We start from the raw sequence: 17,918 nt of genomic DNA, 5'->3' as shown, positions 1-17,918 counted from the left end.
AATTTACCGGTATGTATGCTTTTATTTTCTTTTTCTCCTAGGTCTTATTTTCGGGGTAGGTCTTATATTAGGGCAGGTTTACAAAATAGTGCTAGGTCTTACTTTCGGGGTAGGTCTTATTTTCGGGGTAGGTCTTATATTAGGGCAGGTTTACAAAATAGTGCTAGGTCTTACTTTCGGGGTAGGTCTTATTTTTGGGGAAACACGGTATGCAGGCAAACAGAGGATTAGTCAGCCACAGATCTGGAGAAACCTTAGGGTTCCAGGACAGTGTATGCTCCTTTAATAATATGTAGCCTCATTTCATATTTACATACATAAACTCATGTGTATCTGAAAAAAAGTAACATTTAAGAAAACAGTTTCTTTAAGTTTGCTTGTTTTCCTGGTTCTAACATGGATCAAAATTTTGTACAAAATGACTATTACTAATGAAAAAATATATCCAATATTTTATTATTATTATTATTATTATTATTATTATTGCACAGTATTTATAAACCGCCATCATATTACGCAGCGCTGTACTATGAAGGATTCAATCTAGAGTTCTTTCGGATTAAAATTACTCACTTTTACCAGTGAGCTTCTGTCAATGTTGGTAAGAATAACTTTGCAGTGGTTGAGAAGGGAAGACTTGCATTAGCATATTGCGAAAAAAATAATAGATTTTTTTTAATACTGTAGCTTTATTTCTTTGATTTAGTGCTAAGTATTGTCAGGAAGAATGATATTTTCTTCTGTATTAGGAATATTGTTATACTGCAGATTTTGTTGTCTTTGATTTAGCACTACACTTTATCACAATATTTGTTTTGTACATATTTTACTGCAGCAGTTTTTATTTCAGTTTACAATTAGTTCCTAAGCCAATTGCAGAGCATATATTGGTTTCATGGTCATGTAATTTGATTTTTGGAAGCTATAACCTAGCCTGTTCATAGCAGTATTTTAGAGCCCCCTAGTGGTGGATGGCAGAATATTACATTTGAAGAATACATAATACAGATAAATGTATATTTCTATAATCATAAAGTGCTTGAGACAGAGGAAGAAGTCTAGGTGTGGTACTCACCGCTAGTCATTTTTATATATAGTTAAAAAGCACCAGTGTATTGGAGCTTTTACCAGCTATACAGATGATGACATCAGAATTGTAAGAGTATTAAACTTTATTGTTTTTTGCACCTGTCATTTGTGTATTAATGCTTAATTAATTATATATGCAACATTTTCTGTTAGAGCTTGGTTAACTCCAAATTTAGATTTTAGAAATGTTGATACCATCCTCTCCCTTTTGTTACTATCCCAATCTGATGAAGCAGACCCTGTGAAACACGTTATCAGTGCATGTGCAACCGCAATGCTTTTTAACATCTACTTCTCTTACTCTCTTGTGTAGCACCCTCCCTCTTCAAATGCCCACAAAATAGTTTTTTCAAGATTATATATTATATATTTTCTATGTTATTTTTTAATATTTACTCTAATAAAATTGTTTACTGGATGTGGATATAGCTAGTAAAAAGTCCAGCTACATTGGTGCCATTTTACAATCTGACAAAGATACATGTTACATTGGTCAAATAAAAAAATATGTACAGAAATAGGAACATTACATTTACATTATATTACATTTTTAAAATTAAAGTATCTGGGCCCTTCAGGACTGATACAGTGATGAGGTTGATATAGTCAAATAAATACTGTATATTGATGGTAGCATTATTCCCATAGTTACAAAAATAAAATGTAATATATCAGTAATTTTTACTTATATAAATGATTCAAATATATATAAGTCAATGTTTTTTACATAATTAATATACATGAAGAAGCATCACACAAAGCTCTAAAGCTGCAATATGAAAAGAACAGAGAGCAGTACAAAACAATGACCTAGCAGATCCATCTATACAGACAGGGAAGGTCCAGATAATAAATGAAAGGAAAAAAGGAATAAAAGCACTGGGTTAGTTCCCTCTCCTTCCTTTGGCTGGGTCCACACAGGCGTTTTTAAAAACGCATGTAAACGTTCCTACTGCGTTTATATGCTTTTATATTAGCGTATTAAAGCTTGCCTTTAAAACGCTGGAAAACGTCTATGTCAGGTTTTTACCGCATATACATTTTCGGTGCTTATAAACGGGAGAAAACGTGAAGCATTTATTCACATTTTCCCGCATTTTTGGGCATTTTCCAGTGTTAACCATGCGTTTTAATTTTTTAACATTACATTATAGATAATGCTCATGAATGTGCCTCAAGGAAACATCCTGCTGTAGATTAGCCCATTGGAATGCATAGGAATTTTAAACATGGGCTTTTAAAGCCTCAGGTCAAACGCTGGGAAAACGTCCGTGTAGACTAAGCCTTCCTCATTTTTTTCATTGTAGCTACACAGTATTCCACATGACCACATTACATAGTAAGCCACTTATGTTGGGAAGGTCTTTGCCAAAAAAGGATCAGCAAATCACTAAAAAAGCAAACACCCCTAATGGTAATGGTACTTAAGTGTGGCATACTTAGAATATCTGACACCCAGATTAATAATATTACACAGTATTTATATAGCACCAACATATTACACAGCACAAGTCATGTCACTAGCTGTCCTTCAAAGGAGCTCACAATCTAATGTCCTCACTTATATTTCTTTAATACAGTCTAAGGTCAGTTTTGCGGGAAGCCAATTAACTCTAACTGCATGTTTTTGGAATGTGGGAGGAAACCCATGCAAACACGGGGAGAACCTGCAAACTCCATGCAGATAGTGTCCTGGGCGAGATTCCAACCTGGGACCCAGCACTGCAAAGGCCAGAGTGCTAACCTCTGAGCCTCCGTGCTGTCCGGATTAGAATATTCACTTCATATGACCCTTTTCAGAAAGAATTATTAAATTACAACAACAAAAAAAACTGTCCAAAATAAAAAATGAAGAGCATGCTTGATAAATCAGAACTCTTGTCTTGATGATTCTACAGTACTAACTACTTGGTTTGGCCTGGGACAATAAATTTGAACTGATGTGAGAGACAGGAATACTGTTACAAACAATTCAGATTGTGGTGCCGTACATACCATGCGGGGGACTTTTTTTTAGCCCTTTCTCCAATATATAGCATTCTAAAATTTTATTGGCTCACTTTATGCACCTGTCAGGTATGAAGAAGGATCCCGGTGACAGTTATGTGAGTAGTTATAAAAAATGCAACAAGGTATAAACTCCTGGAGAACAAGCAGCCTACAAGGTATGTATACTGATCCTATTTAAAATGAGGTACTAGACTAGATAGGCTGTAACTTGATTTATTTTCCTGTGTTTTAACCCATTTCTAGTCTCCACTTGTCAAAGGAGAGCAATTTGACAGCTAAAATGAATGATGCTTTCTAAAAATGTATTACGTCAGTGCAATACACTGCTTCAACTCAAGTATTAAACTTTTATTTCTAATAAAACCTTCACAGCTAGGAAAAATAAATAAAAAATCTGTGAAGGAAACAACAAACATATGATATTAATGTCTATTTATATGAACTGCCAGGTTTAAAAGGCATTTTGAAGCTCCAAGTAAAGCTGGAACAATGTTCAAAGAACTCAATCCTCTTCTTTAAAATAAATTAAGATAAATTGGTTTTAAAATTTTGTGATCAGGTAGGTGAGTTTATTTTATTGCAGAAGATACAATGCCGGCTTCTTCTGTAATAAAGAAACTGCATAGTTGTAATTTCTTATTTTTAAGGTTTAGTTCTGCTTTAAGTTTATGACCTATACACTTTGGCCTTTTCTGTCACAGCTTCTGCTAATGTGTAAGAAAACAGCTTGATTCACTGTCTTTTTATATATATAAAATTACATAACTATCATTTCACTCCTTTCTGCCTTACCTGCCCTCTCCTTTCACTTCTCATCAGCATAAAAAAAAAATCTGATTTCATCCCATACTTTATTTTAGACCCAGTGACTTCCTCATTATGACTTGTTATTTTATATAATGCAAGCAGATGAAAGCTGGTGAAAAGGTTGCCAAGGGTATAAAACTAAGAAGCTGTAGTAATGCCCACCCGTGATTCCGAGCTTCCAAATTTAAAGGAACTTAAGTCCAATAAATAAAAGTGGCAATTTAAAAACTGTAAGGTTGTGGAGCGAAGGGGTAGAGGATGACAGAAGCCTTCAGTCAGAGTACAGTCTCTATCTAATTTTCTGCAGTCTCTTTTGCACACTGTGAACAGCTTACAGTGTGCGGAGTAGGCAATTTCAATACAGGAGGTGTCCGAATGAGCAAGCATAAAGGAAGGTAGGGCAGGACTTCAGTTTTAAGGTATAGTCTGTTTATACCTCAATAGATTGGCAACACATAAGTCCTGTGAATGGTCTTTATTTGCTTCCTAGATTCTCATTAAAATATTTTTATTGTTTGCCCATTATGTAGTGTATACACACTACATAGGGGTCCCAGGACTGGTCTTAGCTCTTCCAGTCCCCAGCCCAGGTGTGAATAGTAATTTAAGATTAGCTCACAATGTTTGCAACTTTCCATGGTGCCTGCACAGGCTAATGCTTAGGTGACACTTCCTCTTCATCCCCATCTGCCATCTTCTATGACTGACCAATGACTCACAAAGTGATCCACATTCATATTTGCTCAATTTTGTGTACTTATTAAATCCCTTTTATTATTTGTCTAACCAGGGATCACTAGTTTTTGACAGTACCATGAGCAGTTAGAAAAACATCTTTTATAATTCAAATATTTGCTTGTCACTGAAGTGCTACTGTGTACTTTAAAGTGTACATCGAATAGAAGGATTACACTTATACAAGACAAGTTCATAAAGAACAGCATTGTGCAGCAAATATCCACATTCATTCCACTGCCAACGCCCTGTATATGAATGAGATCTCTGTTGATGGGTGATGAATGTATAAAAAAATAAACATAAACATTCATCCGTAGCTAGGACTATAAATAACCAGGCACTTGCAGAAAATGAGTTTCATGGGTCAATGATATTTTACCATTAAATATATACTATAAAGTCAGAATCTGCCACTGGCAGTAGGACATATACAGCTAAATTCTCAGGTCCACCATGAACCCCTATGTGGGATTAAGAAGAAAATATGAGAGGTCAAGACAAACCTGGAAACCTCAGCAGCAAATTTCGTAGAAGAGACCCAAACAGATGCAAGAAGTCAGTAAACCAGATCTGGTTGTTTTAAACCTTTAAAGAGCAAAAAGTGTTAAAGAGTTCCACCTTCAAGTTTGCATGATCAGAAAGGTCATCAGTGCAGAAAGGGATAGTGATGTTCCTTCTGCAATAATGTATCTTACCTGCCTCTGAGTTTTTTTTATCCGGCTTTGTTATTGTGTCCTAGGATGAATGAACCCTGAATGTAGGAGGAACAAGAGAAGAAAGATGGTGGCACTGGAACTCGGATAGGTGAGTCGCCCGATTTTCGCTCTGCTTTAAACCTAACTAAACCTTAAATTGTACAAAGCAAATTGTAATAGTGAACAGGTAATAAGTGCCTACAAATAACGTATATAGAAGCAAAAGGGTGGAAGGAAAAACTTTTTCATGGATTAAATTTGCCATTACATCTCAGGTTTGGATCTGTATTTTTTAAATTTGCCCAACAGCCAGCTAACTATTCTTCCCAAAAGGAGGTCAGCAATGGCAGCTCCTATATTTTATCCCTTTCATCTGAAGCTTATTACACAAAGTACCAAATACATATACAGTATATACACATAAGTGCTAACATACTTCACTCATGCAATTTTTAGGAACACTTGAACACTGGCTTAGTTATAATAAAAATATGATTTTGGTTTTCAGATGATTGGATGGTAAAGTCAGCAGAATGCAACCTCATTCACCAAACTAAGTGAAAATTTACTGGCAAGGGGTTTTAATAAATCACTTTTCTAAGGGAATAATCTATTTTTTTTTTTTTTTTTTAGGAAATCGATGCAATGGTATCTAAAACAGAAGAGCAGAAGAAGGGGTGACATTGTAGCCAAGTGTGCCGTGTCTGCAGATGTTAGATAATGGGCTTTTATGAAACAAAAAGCATGAAGCAAAGCTAACCTATACAAAAACAAAGACTCAACAGACTGGTAGGCAGCATATGCCAAATAAGATTTATTCAGATCAAGCAGAAGATTTAGGGAGATGAAGCCTATTTCTATGAGACAACCTCCTCTCCCTCAATATGAGGTCAAACAAGCCTTAGGGAGAACTTTGAAGAGAGATTTGAATGAAAAATCCAATCCTTTACTTCATTAAGGTGTAAGTGTTTACTTTGCGTCCTTTAACAGGACATATATCTGGCTCAGTCTTACTGTTCACCTCAGGGGATATTGTGACAGGATAAGATTTCTTTCTCCTTGAAATTATAGGTTGCTCATCCAAGGAAGATGTATGGGAATAATCTAATAAAAGTTTTCTGGTGAATTTCTGTGGTGTGTGGGGAGTTTGAGGGGTTAGCAGTTCAGGCCCCTTTAACCCCCAAAGTCACTAAACTGCCAGAAAAAGTCAGCAACTCCGAAGTTGTCTGATTGACTGGGTGCAAGACCAAGCAGGGTGCTCTAGGGAAAAGGAACAGATAGGTAGGAAAGAGAGTTAAAGCCCCCAAATCCTTTTCTTACCCCCCAAAAAAAGACCCTATGTCCCTAGAAGGCCACAGTAGTGCATTGGAAGAAAATAGTTTTCAATATGTACTATCTAAACTAAAGTATAAAGTATATCATCCGAATTCACTGTATCCATTAGGTTAATCGTGCATTGTCTTCAGGAGAAAAACCCTTGACCCCAATCTGTCATCTGCCAGAGCATTGGTCACTATATTGAATATCTGTAAGGAGCATTGCATATGTTTCCCTATAGCAAAAAAAAATCAAGTCTGAACTAGAAGAAACAGCTGGAGAACTTAACATCAGTTCACCTGCCAGTCTGCCAACAGTTACCTGCTACATGCTACAAGCTGAAAACTTTGCGTCGCTTTTCTTGACAAGTTATATATTTTATATTTTGATCACTATAGCTGAATTGTTTTGCAGTGGAATACAGGAAAGCTAACATATAATAATAAATACTTCACACCACTTGATTTGCACCTGCACAAAGTCCCAGTATAAAAGAAATTGTATATTGTAGATATGGCATTTACATACATATCAACCAATATTTTCTGAAGTTAAGATTTACTATGAATACAAATGTGTTACAAGCCAAATCCTGTTTTAGAACCCACCTAAATAACATGTACAATTAATCAATCCTAATACTTTGTTCAGCTAAAAAAAATTCTGCTCTTACTCCTGTGCTTCACACACTTTTTCTGAGGTGTTTCTAGACAATAGGGTTATCACCTTCACTAGTTCAGGGTTCGATTCATGCACATCTTGGGTCCTGCTGGTCTCTGCATCCCACTGCGCACTGCACTGCAGATTTCCCTGCACATGCCTAATATAGCATTTTCTATGTAAGTTCAGGTGTTCTGTTAACCAGCCGGGGTGTGCCAAAACATGATCCTATGCCCATGGACAGCCTTGTGTATCCTGATTGGTCTAGCTTCCTATTTAATTGCAACTTGTTATCTCATGATCTGTGTGACTCCTTTTTTTGAAACACAGATTGTCTGCAGTTGCTGGTCTTGATTAGACTGGCTCAGCCTGTCCTGATCTGCCTGTGTCCTCTATGTGTGAGGTTGCCTTATATAGCTTTACTTTCCAGAGTCAAAGGTGTACCTATCAACTGAGGAACTGGGGCCTATAAGCCTCTTCAACAGCATCACCCGTTTCCATTTCCTCTTTTCTCCTGAATGAGTCTCCCAGGCCCAGCATCACCTGCACTGAAACTTGAAAGCAGCAAGCCCTGCGTAGCATCCACCATCCACTGTAGGGACCAAAGAAGCTGCTTGCTGCCTAGTGCCTGCCAAGTTTGCCCCCATTATGCCCATTTATTTACTGGGTTCTTCCAATAATTCTGAGATGTGAATGGAGACATGTCTGTTCAATTATGCTATTTTGTTATTTGGGTGGCAGCTGGCTAATTCTGTTATTTGATGTACATGCTGGCTTAGTGTTAATTGGGGCAAAAACATAGTTTTTTGGTGGACATGGCTAAACATTGGGGGAAATACTACCTGTTACTATAGGGTAACCTTGGCATATCTCCCATCTTCCTAAGACAGAAAAAGGGACACATTATAGCACAAAGTATGTAGGCAATGGACAACCATTGACATGCCTCATGTTAGGTGAATCATAAAGCTTAACAGACAGCTAGTTAACCTCAAAATTACTTTTTTTTCTTTTGTCTTTACTTTTTCTTTTCTTGCTTTTTCTTTTCAAAATACTAAACTGAACAATTGCTTTTTATGGAGATCTGTACCTAAGACAAGACGAGGAAGAAATGAGAATTAAATGATAGAAGGATTTGTTTCCAAAAAAGTACCATGACTTCAGTGCCAGAAACTACCGAAAATTCTGCCATTTTATCGAGACTACTAATTTTTAATTGTTAAGTTATAAGATTTCAAAAATTATCTAAATGATTTTTGTGTGTTCTGTCCCAGTTTATTTTCTCCCACATTCTCCAGCACCTATCAAGCTCCTATTTAGTTTACAGAAACTGCTTGCAGCCAATATGGTGTCACATACGCTTCAGAAGATCTATTAGTATGGCTGCCCATGCACTCAATACCCACTGATGTATGTCTGTCTGGGAACCTGCAACCCTTGCTTGTTGCTAGCAAAGTTATCTTCCAAGTCCCTATCATTTTCTGCTATCTAATTCCACGGCTAAGAAAATGAATAGTCACAAATGAAACACATATCTTACCTGGATACAGAGCTCAATACATCAGTTGCCAATTATTTGCAGTGAATCTGTTGATCTACCAAAAAGTGATAAATGTTCTGTTCTCTCGGCCAAGACATTGGAGCCATCACTCATATTTCAAATTCAGATTAAACAAACCAAGCTTTTTCTTGTACATTAATCCAAACAAGGGTGCCCTAGAGGCAAATAATATATATTATACCAAGAGTGTGAATATATCAGTGAATTTATTTTATCTCTTGGCACCCAGACACCATATCACAACATCCATCTTACAATACTTTTTACAGTTTAAATTGTATTTCATGGTCTGTCAAAATTCTTATTTTCTGTATCTGCACAAATAGCACTAACTCGTATATTTTGGAAAATTACTGCAAGTTTATGAAAAGTAGAAAGATAAAACCAAAAACCTATTTCTGTTGATTTCCCTTGAAGGGACCTGTACTTACATTCACGCCTATTCCCATTTTGACCTGAAGTGCTTAATTGTAAAATTCAGAATCATAAGATCAACAATAAATCAATGGTTTGTTGGATTGCCTTTGCCTTTGCATTCTTTTTTACATTTACACTTTGTATTCCCCTTGGCCCAGTCAGGAACCAGGTAATTTCCTGCAGCGGAGTATCATCTCTGCCATCCTAGTGGCCACATGATAAGTTTCATACATTGATCATTATCTGAAAAGTACATTAGCTTTACAGGACACAGCTAGAAAGAAATACTGTGTAATGGCACAAAATAAAAAATTTTTATTTTTGATGCTGTATGACAACAAGCTGCACACTATATGCAGATAGATATCACCAGGGCATTATCCACATTATTTTGTCAGATCCACACCGTCCAATTTAGATTATGCATCTTTATATTCTGGTGCTTTCCTTGGACTCTAAAAGCCTTTTACAGACACTTGATAAAGGCCAGGAAACAAATATTGAAATATCTAATCAAAAACTACATTTAAAGTGCCAGAATGTAAATTATCATTCCTATATTAGAATTACTCTGCAGACAAACCCTGCCCCCAAAACAAATTGACCATTTACACTGAGTGGCCAAGGTTTGCCTGGCATGGGGTGCAGACATATGATTTACAAAAAACATCAGATGTGGTTACAGTTCTCATTGCAGTATTTGGCTTGATTGGGCTCTGATCATGTTAAAGTAGAACTATGGTATCTGCATGTATTTGTCTGGGTTTCCTCCCACATCCCGAAAAACACAATTAGGTTAATAGCTTGTGGTATAGTCATTAGATTGTAAACCCATGTGAAGGTCACCTAGTGACATGACTTTGGACTTTGTAATACATTGGGCCTGATTTATTAAAGCTCTCCAAGGCAGGAGAGGATACACTTTCACCAGTGAAGCTGGATGATCTAGCGAACATGGAATGGCTCTGGTCCAGGATTCGAAATATTTGCTGGCAAATAGCAAATTACTTTTATGGATCACCCAGCTTCACTGATGAAAGTGTATCCTCTCCAGCCTTGGAGAGCTTTAAGAAATCACACCCACTGTGTAATATGTAGGCGCTAAATACAAGGTAATAATAAGCAATGTATGTGCAGAGGCCCTTTTTGGTTGGGTCTAACATACCTCAAATTCAAACAGGTAAAAAAGACTTACTATGAGGATCTTTTTTTCTTCAGCATCCAATTTCATGCCAATATTCCAATGCTTTTTAGGGTTCAATTGACCAAAACCCTTGGATTCACCCAACACCTTGTCATTTAATCTTCTTGGATGGGAACTCCTTCTTTTAATGCCCGTAAAAGTGTATCTGCAAGGAGGCAAATCTGTAAAAACATCATCAGATTCATCTTCTTCTTCCTCCTGATCTTCTTCACTGCCATCAATACTATCTTTGTCCTCTGAAATATCATTGTCCATAGATTCACTTCGAATTGCATCAAGAGGTAAGTCACTGAATGTAATTGCACTGGGTTTATGTTTGATAACGCGAATGTTTCGAGACCCAAAAGTAGCTTCATGTTCTAAAGAGGTAGGTGAGATTTCTTGGTGTTCCAAGGTATGAAAAGTTATACTGTCAGAAGTGTCTCCTGGCCAGATACCAAGCTCGGGGTCAGTCGTACTGCTATTTCTTGAAGATAGCAGATTACCAATGTCTGTTTCAAATCCCAGCATGGTATCAGTGTTTTCCACTGGTGAGTAGTGTACACTGAGGTGTCTGTCAGCTGTCACATTCGGTAATGCAAAAGGTAGCCTGAAAGTTGCAGAAAGAACAGACGTGTCTTCAAATTCTAAAATAGATTCCATACTCTGATAGTATTAATCACTGTTCTGTTTTTTTCATATTCTTGGGAGCCCTTATATTATATTCTTGGCATCAAGTCAGATGTCAGTAAGCCTATCCAAACATCTTTAGTGTAATTAATGTCTTTATAGCCCACTATTTTCTTCTCCTGGAAGAAGTACAAAAGACAGAATAGGGTTATAAATCATGTACTGTATATACATATATAAGTATGGAGTGATGTTGTAGAAACACTAAAATACCAAAGTCCTATATACTACCAGTGATACAATTTGAAATGTAAAGATGAATTCACATAGGCACAGAATTTTGAAACATGAGGTCATTTGTAAAGGGATTCTTGACCATACGCATGTAAGGTCAGAACTGTTGAAGATAAGCTGTATGATGGAATGGGTTCATTACCTGCACTCTTCAGCATAGCACAGCTTCATCTACTAATGCTATCCAAAAACAACATAAAAGTATATAGCTTTAAAAGTAAAATGTTTGTAGTTTTGGAAAGAGACGGGAATAGTTAATGATTGTTGCTTAATTGGTATAACTGCTCTTAAAAGGATTTCACTTCCTGTTGCTTTATTTTTTTTCCTTTCCAAAGGCACAACAGGAACAGATAATAACTCTTCAAGGTGAGGAAAAATCTTCTTGACAGCTGTCATTAGAACTGTTGTCTCCACTTGAAGTAATGTGGTTGGAAACAATTATAAAATCTAATAGGTGGTCTAACCTTTCCACATTTTATCCAAATCTAAAAGAAAAAGAAATTTTATATACCGGTACTTTTTTTTTAACTTGAATGGGGGCAAAAGTGACCTGCAGCTAAAAATTACTTTGCAGTTGTGTTGCACTTGCTGCTAGAGGACTGGAGATGGTTCATTATCGCCTGCAGTCAATCACACTCACCCTCACCCTCATGCACTTGACCACAAAGCGTCAGTCAAACATTATGGTTGACTGTGAAAAATGCTTCCAGATGCCCAGGAGCTGCTACTCATGCAGTAAGAGGCCTTATTGTAAACTGAACCAGAAGCAAAAACATAGACATTGTTCTTGTATAAAAGTCTAATGTATAATCACCCATGGAATAGAGATGGGAAAAGGCAGCCATGTTTGATGCTCAATCTGGGTAGATCAAAAAGTGTGTTATTCCCACGAAAAACAGTGGAGAATAGTACATAGAAATAGAATAATGCAATCACATTATCTAAGGACTGGTATGCTGCAATATATTAAATGTTTAACTCTTGGTTTAGATAGTTTTAATATTTGTAACTTTCTCGCTCTCTCTCTGCATCACCAATGACTTTTATTTCCAAGATAGGTCTGAATATTATTGGTATATAGGAGCTCTCAGTAAAATTTGTGTTAGACAAACTCAATTTTTGGGACCAATTCCCAATATGTGTGTGTGCTGAATTGAGTGGCAACCCAACACATAACTGTGTGTTATGTGTGCTACATGCCAGTTCCCAAATAGAAAAGTGTGTAAAAAAATGATTTATTAAAGCTGTCCAAAGCTGGAGAAGATAGACCTTCATCTGTGAAAAAAACCTGGACTAGACTTTTTCTAAGTCATTTGCTAATTGCCAGCAAATGTTTTGAATCTTGGACCAGATCCATTCCAGGTTTGCTGGATTATCCAGCTTCACTGATGAAAGTGTACCCTCTCCAGCCTTGGAGAGGTTCAATAAATCAGGGCCAATGTGCTAGCAGGAATGATGACATCAGCCATGTAAACTTTTTAGCACATCACAACTGTTCATCACCAGGGAAGATCGTTGTCATTTCTTATAATGTAGGATACAGCAGAATGTCTCCTGCTTGTCCTCCCCACTTCATGGAACAGAATATTGTTGTGTGTACAGGGCTTGTTCATTCTACTGTCACGAAAGATTGTTTCCAGCAGCAGAAATCCAGCATGTGTACATCGCTTTAGTGTCCCAGAATCATTGGATTGTAGACAACACAGCTGTTGGGTAGACTTTATGCCTCAAGGTTTAATTTTCACATATAACTTCATATATGTTCATCCTCTAATTGTGCATTATTAGGTGCAAAGCAGTTACCATTATTGACCCAATTATTTGAAGGTGGCTAATCATTTTTTTTTACCCTGGGCTATCAACAGAGTGTCTGCTGGGATTGATGGAGCCCTAGAGAAAGCCTGTCATCCAATTCTACCAAAATCACTGGTATTGTAAAATGATAATCTGTGTGTTATAACTGACAGGAGCTCACATGTAGATGACTATTTCTTTAATAATGGATTTTCACCTTAGGTAATAGGTAGTGACAAAGCCCTTTACACCTTCCTAGCCTATATTGGGTGAATACAGAAAAAAAAACATCTTGTTAAAACCCTGATTACACAACAACAACTTGCTATCACCTTGATAACAATGCGGGTCATTCTGCTTTTTTGTGCTGCCCAAGGCAACCTATTTATTGCTACTTCTGAACTTCTGGTTTGCATGTAACAATGCACTGACATTAGCAATGGGCTTGTTCAGCTTTGGTAGAGTGGGAAGTAGAGAGCAAAAGTGCTTCATTTTATTTAATATTACATGCTCTGCCAATCTCCACAGTCCATTTGGCCTGATTTTTTAAAGCTCTCCAAGGCTGGAGATTATTTTTATTATAACTATTATCATTATTAGACAATATTTATATAGAGCCAACATATTATGCAGTGCTGTACATTAAATAGGGGATGCAAATGGCAGACAGACACAGACAGTGACAGAGGAAGAGGAGAGGACCCTGCCCAGAAAAGCTTACAATCTAGGAATATTACCTTTTTGAAAACACTTACAAAAGCCCCAAAACACTCAAAAACATACATGGGGCCACTGACAAACTATACAAAAAGTCTCTGCCTAGTGAATGGCTTTTTGGGTCCATTAGGCTTAGTCAAAAAAGAAAGGTAGTGATTAATAGGAGGTAATTAGAGGTTAACAAATATATAATAAAAGGCTAATAGTAATAAAATAGATTTCAAACCAAGCATTAGTTGTAGATCAAAGAGATTTTTTTTTTACATATGCACCAAGAAAAATATTATTATGTATTTTTGAATGAGGTTCTTTTACATCTGTTCGCAGGCTTCATTTATACAAAAGATGTAAAAGAATATTTTAAACCAGGGAACTCTTAGTTCTATGGTCCCAGCTATGTCCCCCTCCACTGCAGCGCTGAAGTGAGCAAAGATGCCTGTATGTTCAACTTCCCCAGTGCAGGTGCCTGCTGCCAATATAGCATTCCTAAAGTGACCAAAGGTTCATTATATTATACAAAATACAGAATTATTATTTACCCAAAAAAACAGAAGTGCATAACACTGCACTTAATCATCACATAGCTATAAATCAGAAATTGTCATGTAACTATGTATAGTGAGCTGGTTATGTAAAATGTTACATCTAACCACAAAAATCCTTAAACAAGCACTGCACTAACATAGCAAATTCATAGGAGCATGTAGAATGACACATTTGTACAATGAATGACCTTCTTTGAAGAAATCCCATTTACCCAAGGGTACCTTGGCAGTCAAAATATAAACACAAGGAACAGTTCATTCTGAGAAAGAACACTTTCTAATACAGTGATATCATTTTGTGTGCAGCGGAGCACATGACCGTCATAACTGTGCGCACTTTGTAATTACTGTCAAACCTGAGTAACTCTTTAGCAACAACATAAACTGTCCAATAAATAAACAAGGACATCTACAAAGCTATAGCAAAAAAAAATACTGGGGAATTTGCTATTTTTTTTCCAGCCTGACAAAAATTTATATATACATTATATATAACTTATATTTTGTACAGCGTTTTCGGTACTGTATATTTGTGTTGGTGCTATATTAATACTGTTTATTAATATTAATATATATATATATATATATATAATTCTGCATTTATTTGCCCCACATATGGCTGAATTCACAAAGCTGTATAAATGTTGGTGCTATATAAATACTGTTTAATATTAATATTATATATATATATATATATATATATATATATATATATATATAATTTTGCATTTCTTTACCCCACATATGGCTGAATTCATAAAGCTAACACACCAGGGTAAGGATAGTTACTTAGAAAAGAATGATTGTTAAGCTATGTGCAGACATCATACAAAAGGTATTTGAAATAAATGATTAACGTTATATAAAAGTATAATAAGCGCATGAATGCGGTAATGATATGATCATTCATAGACCATGCCAGATGACAGCAGATATAATTGGTAAGAGATTGGGTAGTGACTATGTCACTTCCTTTCCCCACACAAGCCATTGCGTCCTTAAGCACCTGATTGTTCGCTGACTGCACACATGCTAGATACCAACAGATCATCAAAAGAATTAATCCACCAGAATGGTCATTCATTTTAACAAGAATCCCAATTCTTCATTATTATTTGGTATAAGTTTATAAATTTGTTATAAGTTTATAAATGAATATAGTTTGATAAATTGGGCATCTTTTGGACATTGTTAATTTCAACGACATTTATCTAGCGTGTCTACAAACCTCTATTTTCAGTCCAAATGACATTAGACATTTACAGTCACATAGTTAGAATAAAGATACTTAACCTTGAGTTACAACTCTGTGGATTAAGCCTTAGGGATGCACAAACAGCGCTGCATTAAAAAGCTTCTGGAAAAGATAAAATATTTACCTGCACTATGATCATGTTCTTTGAAGTCACAGGGTCCAGAGTTGTGTAAAAGCAGAGGACACAATTCACAAAGAATAATGAGTAATATAGCAGAATCCACGTTAATGTGGAAACCTTAGATCCATAATACAAGGCTTTGCAGCTTTCATGCTGCACAAAACTCTGTCAACAAAAGTATGTATGTGAATCCCTTAGGCAAGGACTGCCTCTACAGGCATCAGGCAAATGATTCCAGCAAGGCTGGGGATGGGAGGGAAGGCTCTAGAGGTTGTCACTACTTACTAGTACTAAAATAGGTCTGTGTTAGGCTTTAACCAATTCAATATAAATTATTTATTTCCATTAAAACAGCACAAACAGCTAAATCAATATCTTAAAGAAGATGTGTAAATGTAACTCTTTATTGTATGCAAAGTCTTTGGAATAACAGCAACACTTCCTCAACTTCAAGTTCAGCTGAACATGACTTATTACTACTAGCTGGGACTTTTTGTTACATCTGATCTATGTCAGAGTATAGGTTGCTCACATTCAACTGGACTTGTTCTGTAATGTTTAAGGCACCCATTTGGATAACATGGAAACAATTTACTAGTCCGGGTCAATATGACTACTACTAGCTAAAAAAATAATTGTGTATAAACTGCTTATTGTATCTTGATATATATGATGTTTTTTAAGTAATGATAACGTTTTATTTTGCGAAACCTCCGCTTAATAAAAGAAAATATCCTAGAATTGGATATGCAGCCCATTTTCATCATGGTACATTTGCTTTTTGTTCTCCAGTACAAAATCAGTGCTGATTATTCTGGAAAAAATCACAGGAATTATGTACATGCAGTATCATTTTTACCACATGATTTCCCAGCTCATCGGGCTGTAAAAAATATAACAAATATTAAAATTGTTGCATTGCTGCATGCCTGATTCAATATGCCAAGTGATATCGAACTACCAGCCTTTGGTTTTCTTAGCACAATGTAAATAAACACCATAGAATGATCCCTAAATCGTACACTGCAGTAATCCATTGGACATATAACATTTATTCAATACAAAGTTACATCCTATGAACTCTTTACACTGCCTTATTAAGTAAGCCTGCAAGTATCTCAGATCAAAATCCAATGTTTGTATTATGATCAGAATACATTCTTGTTACCTACTCCTCTTAAAGATTACACACAAGAGCGTAGGAGATGCCTAGTAAAGATTATCATAGTATTCAGAATGAGATCATATCTATCACTTGGCCAAACGGCACAGCCCACTTGTATTTATGCAATAACCCAATATAACCTGAAGCACCTGGTTCCAACTTTTCAGTTCTGCTCAAATTACAGTCAATAGGGATACACTATACTGTCTTGTTAACTCAGTCTATATAGTAACAAAGTTTCCATTGCATTGCTGCCTTTACAAATGATTATTAGAATGTTTGTAATATTGAGGATAGAAGAAGTCCTCCATTATGTTTGTTAGTTTAATATGATGTAATTTTATGTGACAAGACATATGAGGCTTAAGAGCAGACATTCCACATATACGGCAGTATGTGCAACACCTGAGGCTTTTCAGCTTCCTACTTAAACATCTAAAATTTCAGGTTGGAGGACTATTAACTCATTCTACGCTGGACTTTATAAAAAAAAAAAACACTTTCCAGTTTTTGTGTTCTCCGATATCTCCATGACATTACTTGTTCTCTGTTTTGCCAAGTTCATGTGTGCATTATAAATACAATTACTAGTTTGTTTTTTTATAAAACACTCTGATTTCCAGTACTAAACAAATATCACAAGTATAGAGTACACCTGGCCATGCACCAAGGGATATGATTACCTGGAAACGATTAGACCCCAGATGTTTCTCAGTTCACTTGACTTTCATATCCACTATGAAGTGCATGTCAAGAGATCTCTACATTACTAACCTTTTAGACAGCTGTAGAAATATCTTAGTTTTTTTTTTGTAGTTTATTGTCAGAGAGCATAGGACATTGTACTAAATTGTCAAGACCCCTGGATCATATGCAACGGAGATGCTAGATTCCAGGTACAATTTCTCTGTAGAACACAG

The sequence above is a fragment of the Pyxicephalus adspersus genome, chromosome 1 (assembly GCF_032062135.1).
Source record: "Pyxicephalus adspersus chromosome 1, UCB_Pads_2.0, whole genome shotgun sequence".
NCBI lineage: Eukaryota > Metazoa > Chordata > Amphibia > Anura > Pyxicephalidae > Pyxicephalus > Pyxicephalus adspersus.
This window is presented reverse-complemented; position numbering follows the sequence as displayed.